This window comes from Notolepis coatsorum, assembly GCF_963971535.1.
Source record: "Notolepis coatsorum genome assembly, chromosome: 14".
Lineage (NCBI taxonomy): Eukaryota > Metazoa > Chordata > Actinopteri > Aulopiformes > Paralepididae > Notolepis > Notolepis coatsorum.
The window spans coordinates 3,197,962-3,213,179 of NC_140178.1; positions in this window are offsets into that span (position 1 = coordinate 3,197,962).

Below are 15,218 nucleotides of genomic sequence, written 5' to 3' on the forward strand. Positions count from 1 at the left end.
TGGCACACGGTGAAGAGATGGGCCTTGCGCCTCAGGTCAGGGCAGCAGTAGATGTCCGCGAACCTCCAGATGCCAACACAGTTTTCCAGAGACAGCTGGCCTTCTAGGAAGTCAGAGCACGCTCCTACTATGCCAGTGACGCGAAGCTGGTCTGCAGCCACCAGAAGCTCTTCCACGTTCTCTGCTGTCACCAGCACAAAGCTTGTGTAGGAGTACTCTATGATGAGCTGCATCATACCCGGGGACACCCCAGGGATACTGTAGACTGGTTTCTCTGAGTCGCTCCAGCGAGTGAAGAGGGCTCTGTGGGACGCAGAGTATAGAGATAATCCAAAACTAATCCAACGAACAACACAAGCGAGCAGTCAACAACAGACCGCGGGTCCATGAGCAATTTTTGTTCACTCTTGTGTTAGTTGTGTTGCAGCGCAGGACACTACAGTAGTGGAGGCTACAGCCTTATCAACAGTGCTGCACTTCCTGGTTTAATAGCACAGTCTTCAGGTGCTCAGCGATATATATATATATATATATATATATCTGTATGTCATCTATCTATATATATATATCTGTATGTCATCTATCTCGGACGGGCCCTCCATCGGTGCTTCCAGTCGTCCCGATCCTCCATGCCTCTGGCTGCTCGCCGGTGCTTCCTGCTCCCGCATCTCTCCTGAGTACGTCCACGTAGGTTAACGTGGGACGTCCTCGTGATCGATGCCCGTGTGTTGGTTCCCACAGCACAAGTTTGCTGGTTGGCAGCTCATGGTGTCTCTGCCAGTGACCTGCCAGCCACATTCTCCTGACTGCCACTTTCTCGCTCACCCTTAGCACCCCCCCCCCCCCATACAAGTTTGCATTAGTGACATGCTCATCCCTGTTGATGTTGAGCACCACACGCATCATTCTGGTGCAGCACCCATCCAGGGGCTTCTGCATGTCATGCATGTCTTAAATGTCATGATTAGATTAGTTTAGATGATTAGATTAGATTCTTATATCTGTATGTTGTGTATGTCATAAACGTCATGATTTGAAAATGGGGGACCCTGATGTAAACAAGACGAAAGTCTCTCTGGTCTGCATCCCCTTAACAATTGTGTGTATTGAGCTGTACTGTATTGTACCCATTCTGCAATCTGTTAATTAAAATGTTCAATCAATCAGTATATATTTGTTATTTATTTTTGGTATAGTGCTTAACAAGCATAATGTAATGTTGCCCAGTTGTGGCCTGTTGAGGGGCAATACATATCAAAAGTTCCAAAACATCTATTGTGTTTGTATTTGTATGATCCACTATATAAACATAGTAATTATAATATCTACATACATGGCATTTGATTGGAGGCTAGTCTCACTTTGTCCCACAGCAACATTAAAAGTTTAGATTTGTGTATGTTATTTATGTAACAAATTTACTTGAAAGTAACGCAATAGTTACTTTCTGAAGTAACTAGTTACGTTTATAATTTGTAACTGAGTAAGTAATTTAGTAACTTTTTGGAAGAAGTAATTAGTAACTAGTTACTTTTTAAAAGTAACTTGCCCAACACTGGTGACATCACAACGGAACATGTTTGAGTTCCATTTGAATAATTTAAATAATATGTTGACATTAAAAAAGAACAAATAAAATGATACAAAAAACTACATAAAACAATGATACAAATTATAATAAAATATTTAAGTATTTATTTATAGAAATAAAGAAAAATAAGACAATGAAATAAAGATAATAATTCATTTAAAAGCTATTTTAAAAAGGTAAGTTTTGAGCAGTGCCAACCGAGTCTGCTGTCCTAACAGACTTGGGGTCTGTAGGGTAAGCACTTATTCCCTCCGCCCTGAACATTTATGGAGATGCATGGGCCTTTTAAGTCAGTGATAAAAGTGTCTTTCGAGGATAAGTGAGCTCCTGCACTGATTATTATAGTTCAATATTCAATATTTTATCACCAAAACCCCCCAAAAAGCATAAAAAAGGGGGCCCCAAAAAATCACACCACACGCACACAGGCCCAGTGCCCTTTTCAGCCTTTGAGCACCTGCCCCTCCTCTAAAGTCCTGTGCACGTCCCTGCTTCCACCCGGTTCTCACGCCGGCCAGCCCCCCTCAGACGCCGTCGACCCCTGGAACATCTGCCCGAGCGAGCCGCTGCCGCTTGGCCCACCTTCCCAGAATCCTCGGCGGCGGCGGCGCCCGCTGCCAGCCTCAGTCTCGTCTCCTCGTCTCCTCGTCTCTGGTCCAGCTCCGCTTTCCGCTGCTGCTGCACTTCTGCTCGACTTTCCTCGTTTTCTCGTCACCTCCGCTTGGCCTTGTCCACCCGGGTAGGGGTCCGGCGTTTATTTAACAGCTTTTTATCCAAAGCGCTTTACAATTTTGATCCTCACGTTTTTGACTAATTAAGACTTTAGGGCTGAAAAGTAAGCAGTAAATGTATTGCGTGCACTCTGTGTCTCTCTTTTCCTCTCTCTCTCTCTCGCTCTCTCGCTCTCTTCCTCTCTCTGTGTCTCTCTTTTCCTCTCTCTCTCTCTCGCTCTCTCGCTCTCTTCCTCTCTCTGTGTCTCTCTTTTCCTCTCTCTCTCTCGCTCTCTCGCTCTCTTCCTCTCTTTGTGTCTCTCTTTTCCTCTCTCTCGCTCTCTCGCTCTCTTCCTCTCTTTGTGTCTCTCTCTTCCTCTCTCGCTCTCTTCCTCTCTTTGTGTCTCTCTTTTCCTCTCTCTCGCTCTCTCGCTCTCTTCCTCTCTTTGTGTCTCTCTCTTCCTCTCTCGCTCTCTTCCTCTCTTTGTGTCTCTCTTTTCCTCTCTCTCGCTCTCTCGCTCTCTTCCTCTCTTTGTGTCTCTCTCTTCCTCTCTCGCTCTCTTCCTCTCTCTGTGTCTTTCTCTCTCTGTGTCTCTCTCTCTCTGTGTCTCTCTCTCTCTCTCTCTCTCTCTCTCTCTCTCTCTCGCTCTCTCTCTCTCGCTCTCTCTCTCTCTTTGCTTGCACCCCACAATTTGATAATCACCACCTAGTAACCAGGAACTAATGTATAAAATTGTCTTTACTTGTTTGCTATCTTAGGCTGTGTTCACACTGCGGGCGAAAGTGGCCCCAAATCTGATTTCTTTGCTCATTATGTGACTCTGAGATCTGTTTTGTGTGAGCAGCTCAAATCACATGGAATCTGATATCTGTTCAATTCTGATTTGGGCCACTTTCATATGTGGTTCCTGAATCAGATACAGGTCTGATCTTTTTGCAATGTGACCTCTGAATGGTCATGTGACCTCAGTCTCACCAGTCATGTGACCTCAGTCTCAACAGTCATGTGACGACCTCAGTCTCAACAGTCATGTGACCTCAGTCTGAACAGTCATGTGACTTTCAAACTATGTTGTTCTACGTTGATCATTTCAACGCCAACTGATTTTCAGGACTCGTGACTCGACTTGGACTTGAGCACTGATGACTCGGACTCGGACTTGAGCATTGACTGCATTCGGAGTCAGAAGGTGCAGACGAGATTTTGTACTTTGCCCTAATTATTTGGCATTAAGATATTGATGACTAGTGCATTTGTTTGGCTATTGTGTAGCAAAGTAAATAAATGAAACGGTGACCGCTGTGTCATTTATGTTTAATGTAGACCTGGTTTTATTTTGTACGTCAGCTCTTTTGACCGCCAGAGTGGAGTGGACTCGACCTCGATGACTCGGACTGGGACTCGGACTCGACCACCGGGGACTCAAGACTCGACTCGGACCAGAGATTTAGTGACTCGACTGCGACACGGTGACACGGAAGGACACGTTGAGGTCGTGGCTACAGAAGCTGTTAGATGGATGTCTTTGCATCTTTCGTCAGCGACTCAGTGCATGTTGATTGATTGAATTGATTCATTGAAAACTTTATTAACAGATTGAAGAATGGGTACAATACAGTACGGCTCAATACACACAATTGTTAAGGGGACACAAACCAGAGAAAGCAGTGAGCGGGGCTGCTACTGTGATTACAGTACGACAGATCGCTTGGCCTCGCTGCCAAGGTATTCCTGGGTATTCAAGGTATTCTCCAGGGTCTAGTTGAGCTGCGTTGTGGTGTGTTTGGCACAGTGGCTTCAGCTTGCCGCCTGATTGGCAAATTCGCCTAAATCATTCTATTTTTTAGATTCTAGAAAACTGCATGAACCTCATCATTTGATGTTCCCTGAATCCTACAGCCTGCTATGGATGTAGGCCTGAGGGAACATAGGGCTGAGGGAACATAGGGCTGTAGGAACATAGGCCTGAGGGAACATAGGGCTGTAGGAACATAGGGCTGAGGGAACATAGGGCTGTAGGAACATAGGCCTGGGGGAACATAGGGCTGTAGGAACATAGGGCTGAGGGAACATAGGGCTGTAGGAACATATGGCTGTAGGAACATAGGGCTGAGGGAACATAGGGCTGTAGGAACATATGGCTGTAGGAACATAGGGCTGTGGGAACATAGGGCTGTAGGAACATAGTGCTGTAGGAACATAGGGCTGTAGGAACATAGGGCTGTAGGAACATAGGGCTGTAGGAACATAGGGCTGTAGGAACATAGGGCTGTAGGAACATAGGGCTGAGGGAACATAGGGCTGTAGGAACATAGGGCTGTAGGAACATAGGGCTGTGGGAACATAGGGCTGTAGGAACATAGGGCTGTGGGAACATAGGGCTGAGGGAACATAGGGCTGTAGGAACATAGGGCTGAGGGAACATAGGGCTGAGGGAACATAGGGCTGTAGGAATATAGGGCTGTAGGAACATAGGGCTGAGGGAACATAGGGCTGTGGGAACATAGGGCTGTAGGAACATAGGGCTGTAGGAACATAGGGCTGTAGGAACATAGGGCTGAGGGAACATAGGGCTGAGGGAACATAGGGCTGTAGGAACATAGGGCTGAGGGAACATAGAGCTGTGGGAACATAGGGCTGTAGGAACATAGGGCTGTAGGAACATAGGGCTGTGGGAACATAGGGCTGAGGGAACATAGGACTGTAGGAACATAGGGCTGAGGGAACATAGGGCTGTAGGAACATAGGGCTGTGGGAACATAGGGCTGTGGGAACATAGGGCTGAGGGAACATAGGGCTGTAGGGACATAGGGCTGTAGGAACATAGGGCTGTAGGAACATAGGGCTGTAGGAACATAGGGCTGTAGGAACATAGGGCTGTAGGAACATAGGGCTGAGGGAACATAGGGCTGTAGGGACATAGGGCTGTAGGAACATAGGGCTGAGGGAACATAGGCCTGAGGGAACATAGGACTGTGGGAACATAGGGCTGTGGGAACATAGGGCTGTGGGAACATAGGGCTGTAGGAACATAGGGCTGTAGGAACATAGGGCTGTAGGAACATAGGGCTGTAGGAACATAGGGCTGTAGGAACATAGGGCTGTAGGAACATAGGGCTGTGGGAACATAGGGCTGTGGGAACATAGGGCTGTGGGAACATAGGGCTGTAGGAACATAGGGCTGTGGGAACATAGGGCTGTGGGAACATAGGGCTGACCCCCAACCCCATCTGTTCACCCCAATTTCAACCTCAGTAGCAGTATCTCCACAACGCCGCTCCCTCGTTCCTCACGGTTACTCAGTTCAATGGTGTTTGTACGCTGCGACGCAAGTCACACCGACGGCGCACACACACGCGGTAATGAACCGAGCAGGTGATTTTTTTACCGGGCAGCTAAAACATTGATCCGTCCCTCACCGCACTCCACGGCGCTCCGCCGTTTTACTCCTAACAGGAATCGACGGTTACATTCCAGAGAAGCGTGTGACGAATCACAGACACAATCACAGAGAGCACTGTTTTCACAGACGTACGGCGCGGAGAGAAAGAGAGAGAGAGAGGCGGGCTGGAGCATTGATGGAACGGTTTTGATTTGAGGAACTGGAGCTAAATGTTTGTGTCTCGTCCTCGGCGGCGGTGGTGCGGGAGAGGGGGGGGGGGGGGGCAGGGGGGCAGGGTGGGGGGACGAGGGGACCGGGGGGTTGGGGGGGACGAGGCCGGGACGCACGAAAGCTTTTTGTTTGTTAGTACGGTCTCAGGATGGTTTACAGTCGGGCACATCCGCCACTAATGGAATGAATAAAATGATTTATTTAGTACGTGCTTTCTGGGATATTTGATATGCTTGGCTACGTTTAGCCCGTAGCCTCATCATAATGAACCAGCGAGCAGCCAGTCAGAGGGAGAGGCAGGACGGGGAAGACGAGAGGAAACTCTGGGCTCAGAGCGCCGGTTAAATGATGCTCCTCGCTCCCAGTCACTCCCTCATCTCTCTCCTCCTTGTCGATAACCCCCCCCCACACCCCCCCCTCTTCTCCGGCTCCAAATTACTAATGATTAAGGAACGCGTCAAAAAGAAAAATAGCAAATATGTTGTCACAGTACATGTATTAATACATGTCATATATATTATAAATATATGTAAATATATATATATATATATATATGTATATTAGGGGTGGGAATCACCAGAGGCCTCACGATACGATATTATCACGATACTTGACTCACGATACGATAGTATTGAGATACTAAATATATTGCGATATGCTGAGTATTGCAATATTAATATTGCGATATATTGCGATTTATTACCTTTTTTCAACTGCAGAGTAAAACTTTGTCAACATGTTTTATCTAATAAAAGAAAGTTTTCAGTCTGTTCATCTCACTTCAATAATTTTTTTTTTTTTTTATCCACTTTTTCTATATTTTTCTCCCATCCCAATTTAGTATCATCCAATTCAACCCTCCCCTGTCACAAACGCTGTTTCTTGCCTCCCACAAGCCGGCTGCAATGTGGACTAAGTCATACATAGCACAAGTCCCCTCCGGTACTTGAGGTAACAGCAGTCGCATCTTTTCACCTGCGCAGCTCGATCTCTCAGTGGCGAGGAGTAACGCGTGGGAGGCTCACGCTGCCCCCGACACTTCCTGATTCTACTGCGCAGGCGCACCAACCGACCTGTAGGAGTCGCTGTCCACAATGCCCGATCCCCACCCCTCAGTTTCCCACCCCCTAATACGGCCAATGTGTATTAGTATGAACGACCAGCTAAACTGAAAGCAATGTGGAGCGCTGGGCTCGAACAGGCAAGCCCAGCGTCTCCGTCATTTGTCCACTACGCCACGTAGCCACCCATTCACTTCAATAATTTTTATTGCAGAACATGGTATTTTCTCAAGCAGACAGATGTAAACACTAATCTGTGTTGCATGTACCTGACAAACTGAACTGTTTGTATTACACTCATATTCCAACTTAACTGAATGCACATGTGTGCGTGTGTGTGGACTATTGTACTATTACAGGTATTGAAATTAACAATGCAACTTCCTTATACAAAAAATAAAAAATAAAAAGTTTTTTATTTTATTTTTATTTAATAAATAATTAAATATTGATACTTGGCGTCCCTGTATCGATACAGTATTGCCACACAAAGTATCACGATACTACTACGTATGGATTTCCCCCCCCACCCCTAATGTATATATATATAGATATTTACATATATTTTAATGTATATTATTTGTATATTGTATATGTATATGTATATTTGTATATATATGTATATTGCAAATATATATATATATATATATATATTTTTTTTTATATATATATATTAATAAAACATTTTTATAAATCCACTTTGTTACTAAGTAATCCACATGCCTATATTATTACATATTTTGCTAATCTGTCTATACTACGATTAATTTAGTTAATATATTAATTAGTGCTTGGCAAAGTATGCCCAAAGTATTACATCACAGAATTTGTCTGACTTTTGACAGTCTAACGGTATTTAAAGATATCGTTTTTCAGTGCAAATTACAACATGTATTATGACATATTTTGAATGTCTTTATCGTGTAGTACAGACAGTTGTCATTGTCCCGTTTCATTGAAAATATTAGAATATCTTTTACTTTTAACCCTGTTGCAAGGTCCTCGCTATATGCATATCATAAAACTGTATATTTCTTAAAGGAACACGCCAACATTTCGCGAAATTATCTTACCGTCTTCTCCAGAGAGAGACAAGAAGATAGATTCCAGTTTCCTATCTGTGCGTTCAGTAGAAAGCTATCTGGCTGCACGTTAGCACAATGAATGGAAGCGGACATGGCCGGTTAGCCTTGGTGTTAGTTGGACAATGCCTGGGCTAACCGACACTGTCCGCTTCCTTTCATTGTGCTAAGCTAGGCTAACGTGCAGCCAGATAGCTTTCTACTGACCGCACAGAGAGGAAACTGGAATCTATCTTCTTGTCTCTCTCTGGAGAAGACAGTAAGCTAAAATGTTGGCGTGTTCCTTTAAGAATATACAGTTTTATGATATGCATATAGCGAGGACAATGCTATAGTAAAACCCATACCTTTTCATGGATCCTTCATATTCTGTATAGCTCGCAGATCTACTGCTATTCGATAGTCACTGAGAACTATTAAAATATTAATCAAAAATATCCCCCCTCAGGGCGGTTAGGTGGTCGAGCGGAGATTGCGTTCGTCACCAGCCCCGGAGCTGTGAGCTTGGTTCGCCTGTTCGAATCCAGCTCACAGCTCCGGGGTTGTCACCAGCTTGGCTGGCCGTCTGCACTGATACAATTGGCTGTATCAGAGGGTGGGAGAAGCTGGCGGGGTGGGTCCGGGTCGTTGTAAACAGCGACTCCTACAGTTCGGTCGGGGCGCCTGCTAAGCGCGGATTGGACGTGAGGGGGATAGTGTGGTCCTCCCACACGCTACGCCCTCTCGATGAGAATCCGCGCTGCCAGGTGAAAAGAAGCGGTGATTGGCTGGACGTGTGTCGGAGGAAGCACGTGGTAGCCTCCACTCTCCCAAATGATCTGACTGTGGGGGGTAAAGCGCAGCGACCAGGAAGGGACTGGGAATTGGCATACGACTAACATTGGGATGGGAGAAAATCGGAGGAAAAATGGAGGGGGAAAAAGACCAATAAAAAAAAAAAAAAATATCCCCCCTCACATTAACATATGATTTAGTTTTCATTAAATAGGGAACGTGAGATCATCAAAGAAGCACACTTAGCTGACTGCTGTCATGGCTAACAGCTAGATATTGGCGAGTCACGGCAGGCTAACGTTATTTCCAGGAACAAACGCATTCATTCCCAAAAATAACATTGTTACTATAGAAATGCTGCGCTTCCACATTAACGTATGGTTTTGTTTTTTTTACTTAATAGCCAACGTGAGATAATCCAACGAGCGAGCTAGCTGGCTGTTGTCCTTGCTAGCAGCTAACGCTTGCGGACCAGGCTAGCATATTTCCGGGGGGGAAAAGCATTAATTCTGAATGTTACATCACTGATGCATGAAATGTCTGATAAGTAGGGTGCAACGATTTAACCTCACAATGATTAATTTCGATTACTTAGGCAACGATTCGATGCATCATGAAATCTCTTCATTTGACCACGATTCGATTAGATTCGATACATTTTCGATAAATATTCTATCAGTTAATTCCCCCAAAATGTTGAATACACAAATGTGGCTGGGGGAACTGATTCACTCACCAAAAATCTTTTATTTTTTATTTCGATTAATTTAGATTATAATCGATTCTAACATATTCAAATCAATGCATCGATTCTAACACATTAGAATCGATGCAATTCGATTAATCTATGCATTGTTACACCCCTACTGATAAGTGTATTGAACCCAAACGATATTAGCCTAAACTATTCATTTTTTTATATATAATTTAACGACTATTTGAATATTCGAAAAAAATCAACGCCCATGCCTAATCTTGTGTTGTTGTTTTTTACAGTTGTGTATTCCCTCCCAAAGTGATACTTCCCCAGTGCTACATATTGGAAAGGAACGGATATTTATTTCCTCTGTTCGGGTAGAAGACAGACTATTGGGAAATACCTGTAATCTGCACAGCATTGGATTGAGCCTCGAGAGGGGGGGGTGGTTAGTGTGAGTGTGCAGAGCTTGCATTTCCTCTGTTCATTAGGGTAAAAAAACAGAATATACATCAACTTGACACAAACAGAAGTGTGGTGGTCTGGCATAATTAATCACTCTCTGTGACACTGTCTACGTCTAATGAGCAATCCAAAACTGTAAATAGTTTATCATTGAGTGCTTTTCAAAAACTCTATAATGTGTGTGTGTTATGGATGTCTAGTAATTATACTAAAGAACTGGACCGGTTTTAAATAATAACACAGTTGTAAATAATCCCCCCACAAATACAAATGAATAAAGTACTGTAAAGGATTTTGCCACATTCATGGGAGCATGTCTATGTTCTCACAGTCCTATGTTCCCACAGCCCTATGTTCCCTCAGCCCTATGTTCCCACAGCCCTATGTTCCCTCAGCCCTATGTTCCCACAGCCCTATGTTCCCTCAGCCCTATGTTCCCTCAGCCCTATGTTCACACAGCCCTATGTTCCTACAACCCTATGTTCCCACAGCCCTATGTTCCTACAACCCTATGTTCCCACAGCCCTATGTTCCCACAGCCCTATGTTCCCACAGCCCTATGTTCCTACAGCCCTATGTTCCCACAGCCCTATGTTCCCACAGCCCTATGTTCCTACAGCCCTATGTTCGTACATCCCTATGTTCCTACAGCCCTATGTTCCTACAGCCCTATGTTCCTACAGCCCTATGTTCGTACATCCCTATGTTCCTACAGCCCTATGTTCCTACAGCCCTATGTTCCTGCATCCCTATGTTCCTACAGCCCTATGTTCCTACATCCCTATGTTCCCTCAGCCCTATGTTCCTACAGCCCTATGTTCCCACAGCCCTATGTTCCTACAGCCCTATGTTCCTACAGCCCTATGTTCCCACAGCCCTATGTTCCTACATCCCTATGTTCCTACAGCCCTATGTTCCTACAGCCCTATGTTTCTACAGCCCTATCTTCCCACAGCCCTATATTCCTACAGCCCTATGTTCGTACATCCCTATGTTCCTACAGCCCTATGTTCCTACAGCCCTATGTTCCTACATCCCTATGTTCCTACAGCCCTATGTTCCTACAGCCCTATGTTTCTACAGCCCTATGTTCCTACAGCCCTATGTTCCTACATCCCTGTGTTCCTACAGCCCTATGTTCCTACAGCCCTAGGTTCCTACAGCCCAATGTTCCTACAGCCCTATGTTCCCACAGCCCTATGTTCCCACAGCCCTATGTTCCTATAGCCCTATGTTCCTACAGCCCTATGTTCCCACAGCCCTATGTTCCTACAGCCCTATGTTCCCACAGCCCTATCTTCCCACAGCCCTATGTTCCCACAGCCCTATGTTCCCACAGCCCTATGTTCCTACAGCCCTATCTTCCCACAGCCCTATATTCCTACAGCCCTATGTTCCTACAGCCCTATGTTCCCACAGCCCTATGTTCGTACAGCCCTATGTTCCCACAGCCCTATGTTTCTACAGCCCTATGTTCCTACAGCCCTATGTTCCCACAGCCCTATGTTCCTACATCCCTATGTTCCTACATCCCTATGTTCCTACAGCCCTATGTTCCTACAGCCCTATGTTCCCACAGCCCTATGTTCCCACAGCCCTATCTTCCTACATCCCTATGTTCCTACATCCCTATGTTCCTACAGCCCTATGTTCCTACAGCCCTATGTTCCCACAGCCCTATGTTCCCACAGCCCTATGTTCCCACAGCCCTATGTCCTCACAGTCCTATGTTCCCACAGCCCTATGTTCCTACAGCCCTATGTTCCCAGAGCCCTATGTTCCCACAGCCCTATGTTCCTACAGCCATATGTTCCCACAGCCCTATGTTCCCACAGAACAGGGCTGAGGGAACATAGGGCTGTAGGAACATAGGGCTGAGGGAACATAGGGCTGAGGGAACATAGGGCTGAGGGAACATAGGGTTGAGGCAACATAGGGCTGAGGGAACATAGGGCTGTAGGAACATAGGGCTGAGGGAACATAGGGCTGTAGGAACATAGGGCTGTGTGAACATAGGGCTGAGGGAACATAGGGCTGTAGGAACATAGGGCTGTGGGAACATAGGGCTGTGGGAACATAGGGCTGAGGGAACATAGGGCTGTAGGAACATAGGGCTGTAGGAACATAGGGCTGTGGGAACATAGGGCTGTGGGAACATAGGGCTGAGGGAACATAGGGCTGTGGGAACATAGGGCTGTAGGAACATAGGGCTGTAGGAACATAGGGCTGAGGGAACATAGGGCTGTGAGAACATAGGGATGTAGGAACATAGGGCTGTAGGAACATAGGGCTGTAGGAACATAGGGTTGTGGGAACATAGGGCTGTGGGAACATAGGGCTGTAGGAACATAGGGCTGTAGGAACATAGGGCTGTAGGAACATAGGGCTGTGTGAACATAGGGCTGAGGGAACATAGGGTTGTGGGAACATAGGGCTGTGGGAACATAGGGCTGTAGGAACATAGGGCTGAGGGAACATAGGGTTGAGGCAACATAGGGCTGAGGGAACATAGGGCTGTAGGAACATAGGGCTGTGGGAACATAGGGCTGTGGGAACATAGGGCTGTGGGAACATAGGGCTGTAGGAACATAGGGCTGCCATTAGTGTTGTAATAAATGTTCACCACTACAAGCACGTCTTCTCTGACCACTGACTACAGAGAGTGTTGCATTGAGTGCTTCACTATCAAACTATAAAGAAGGAATCTCAGTCTGTGTGCGAGTCCTTCTCCGCATATCTTGTTGGGAGAACCGTGGGAGTGCTGGGTCAAATCTGGTGGCATTTGGCCAATTCATGTTTTGGCCTGTAAACTCCTGAACCATAACTTTCAGCCCCCCTGGAGAAATGTATCCCTTTAAACCACGGCCCATTTCAACTAGGTTCTAGGTTTTCCAGGTGAAATTCTGTACAGAGCATCTCTAGACCAAGCCAGAAAAGGTTACTTTTAGTTTTCAAGATTCAAGATTGTTTATGGTGCACAGTTAAACAGACAGTTTGCCATACAATGAAAATCTTACTTTGCTAGTCCGCCCTTCACACAAAATCCACATTGGGTGGACATGGTTAGATATAATGTCCAAATGGCCACGACAAATCCAGTGCCATTCGGTCAATAGGTGGCACTGTAAATATAAATTGCCATCACGCTACTCCTCGTCCTTCACGCTCATCCGATCGACTTCACACTTGGTGGGTGTATCGCCCAGGGCCCTTATTGGTAAGCTGCCTCCTTATACTACATCATTATTGGTAAGCTACCTCCTTATACTACATCATTATTGGTAAGCTACCTCCTTATACTACATCATTATTGGTAAGCTACATCCTTATACTACATCATTATTGGTAAGCTACCTCCTTATACTACATCATTATTGGTAAGCTACCTCCTTATACTACATCATTATTGGTAAGCTACATCCTTATACTACATCATTATTGGTAAACTACCTCATTATACTACATCATTATTGGTAAGCTACCTCCTTATACTACATCATTATTGGTAAGCTACCTCCTTATACTACATCATTATTGGTAAGCTACCTCCTTATACTACATCATTATTGGTAAGCTACATCCTTATACTACATCATTACTGGTAAACTACCTCATTATACTATATCATTATTGGTAAGCTACCTCCTTATACTACATAATTATTGGTAAGTTACCTCCTTATACTACATCATTATTGGTAAGCTACCTCCTTATACTACATCATTATTGGTAAGCTACCTCCTTATACTACATCATTATTGGTAAGATACCTCCTTATACTACATAATTATTGGTAAGTTACCTCCTTATACTACATCATTATTGGTAAGCTACCTCCTTATACTACATAATTATAGGTAAGTTACCTCCTTATACTACATCATTATTGGTAAGCTACCTCCTTATACTACATTATTATTGGTAAGCTACCTCCTTATACTACACCATTATTGGTAAGCTACCTCCTTATACTACATCATTATTGGTAAGCTACCTCCTTATACTACGTCATTATTGCTATGATGCCCCTCTAGCTCATGGAATGAACTCCAACAAGTTTCTCAAGTTTCTTTATTAGTTGTCATACAGAAATACAGAATATGTTGTATGAAATGCTTCTTTCTGTTTTGCTCCTGAGAGTGTGCTAGATAAAATAAAAAGATAGTATAAAATAAGTATAAAAAGAAAGTAGTCCTTAAAGCTTGAGATTCTCTCCTCAGAGTTTAAAACCTTGATCTCCAACCTTTGTCAGTAAAGTTGTACATATTTTAATTGATTGTTATTCTTACTCGTCTTATTGATATGAATGTATACGCTGCGTGATCGTATATGCCTTTTTTGCTTACCGATCTGTATGCACACTCGACGTGACTGTAAATGAGGGAAATCTCAGTCGCCTCTCGAGGTTTAAATAAATAAAGGTTTCAAATGAAATCAAAATAATTTGATGCACGATTCTCAGGAACGCAAGCAGCAACACTATACGCTTCTCTGTAACGCTGCGAGTGGCGCTCCGGGAGAGGGCAGAGTGCCGTGTTCCTGCCGGGCGGGCACTGCGAACAGCCGCGCTGTGAACCCCCGGCGCTGCACCGGTTCCATGAAAAGGGGAAAAAATATGTTGTTTCACAAAACCATGTTTCTGCCCTCGATGCTGCAGCGGCATCTGAGTGACTTGACCCCAATTAACGGACCCGTGTTGTGAGCAACACCCACCCCGTGCTTAAACCAACAAACACGCGTTTCCATGCAGGGGATGAGTAAGTCCAGGGGCTTTTTCTTCTCCTCTCTCTGTGTGTTTGAACATCGGCTGTGCATAATGTGAGGCCACAGGATGGCGGGGAGTAGTGATCGAGTACTTCTCACAGACAAAAGAACATGTTGTTTCAAAGCCTTTTCAGGGCTTCACTGTATACAATGGACTGTAGAGCTCAAGTGAAAACAGTATCATTGTGTGCTGTAGAGGCCAGTGGCTCAGATTAGCCTAATTAACGCTACAGAGGATTTTTGTAGTTTAAATTAAATTTATATTTAAAGAATGATGGTAGCAGCAAATAGTGGGCATTATTGGCTATAATACAATACGTTTACATTTAGTACATTGTGTCATTTATTTGACGCTTTTATCCAAAGCGACTTACAAGTTACATTTACATTTACATTTAGTCATTTAGCTGACCGCTTTTATCCAAAGTTCTGTACGACAAGTCATCAGGAAGGGCACAAC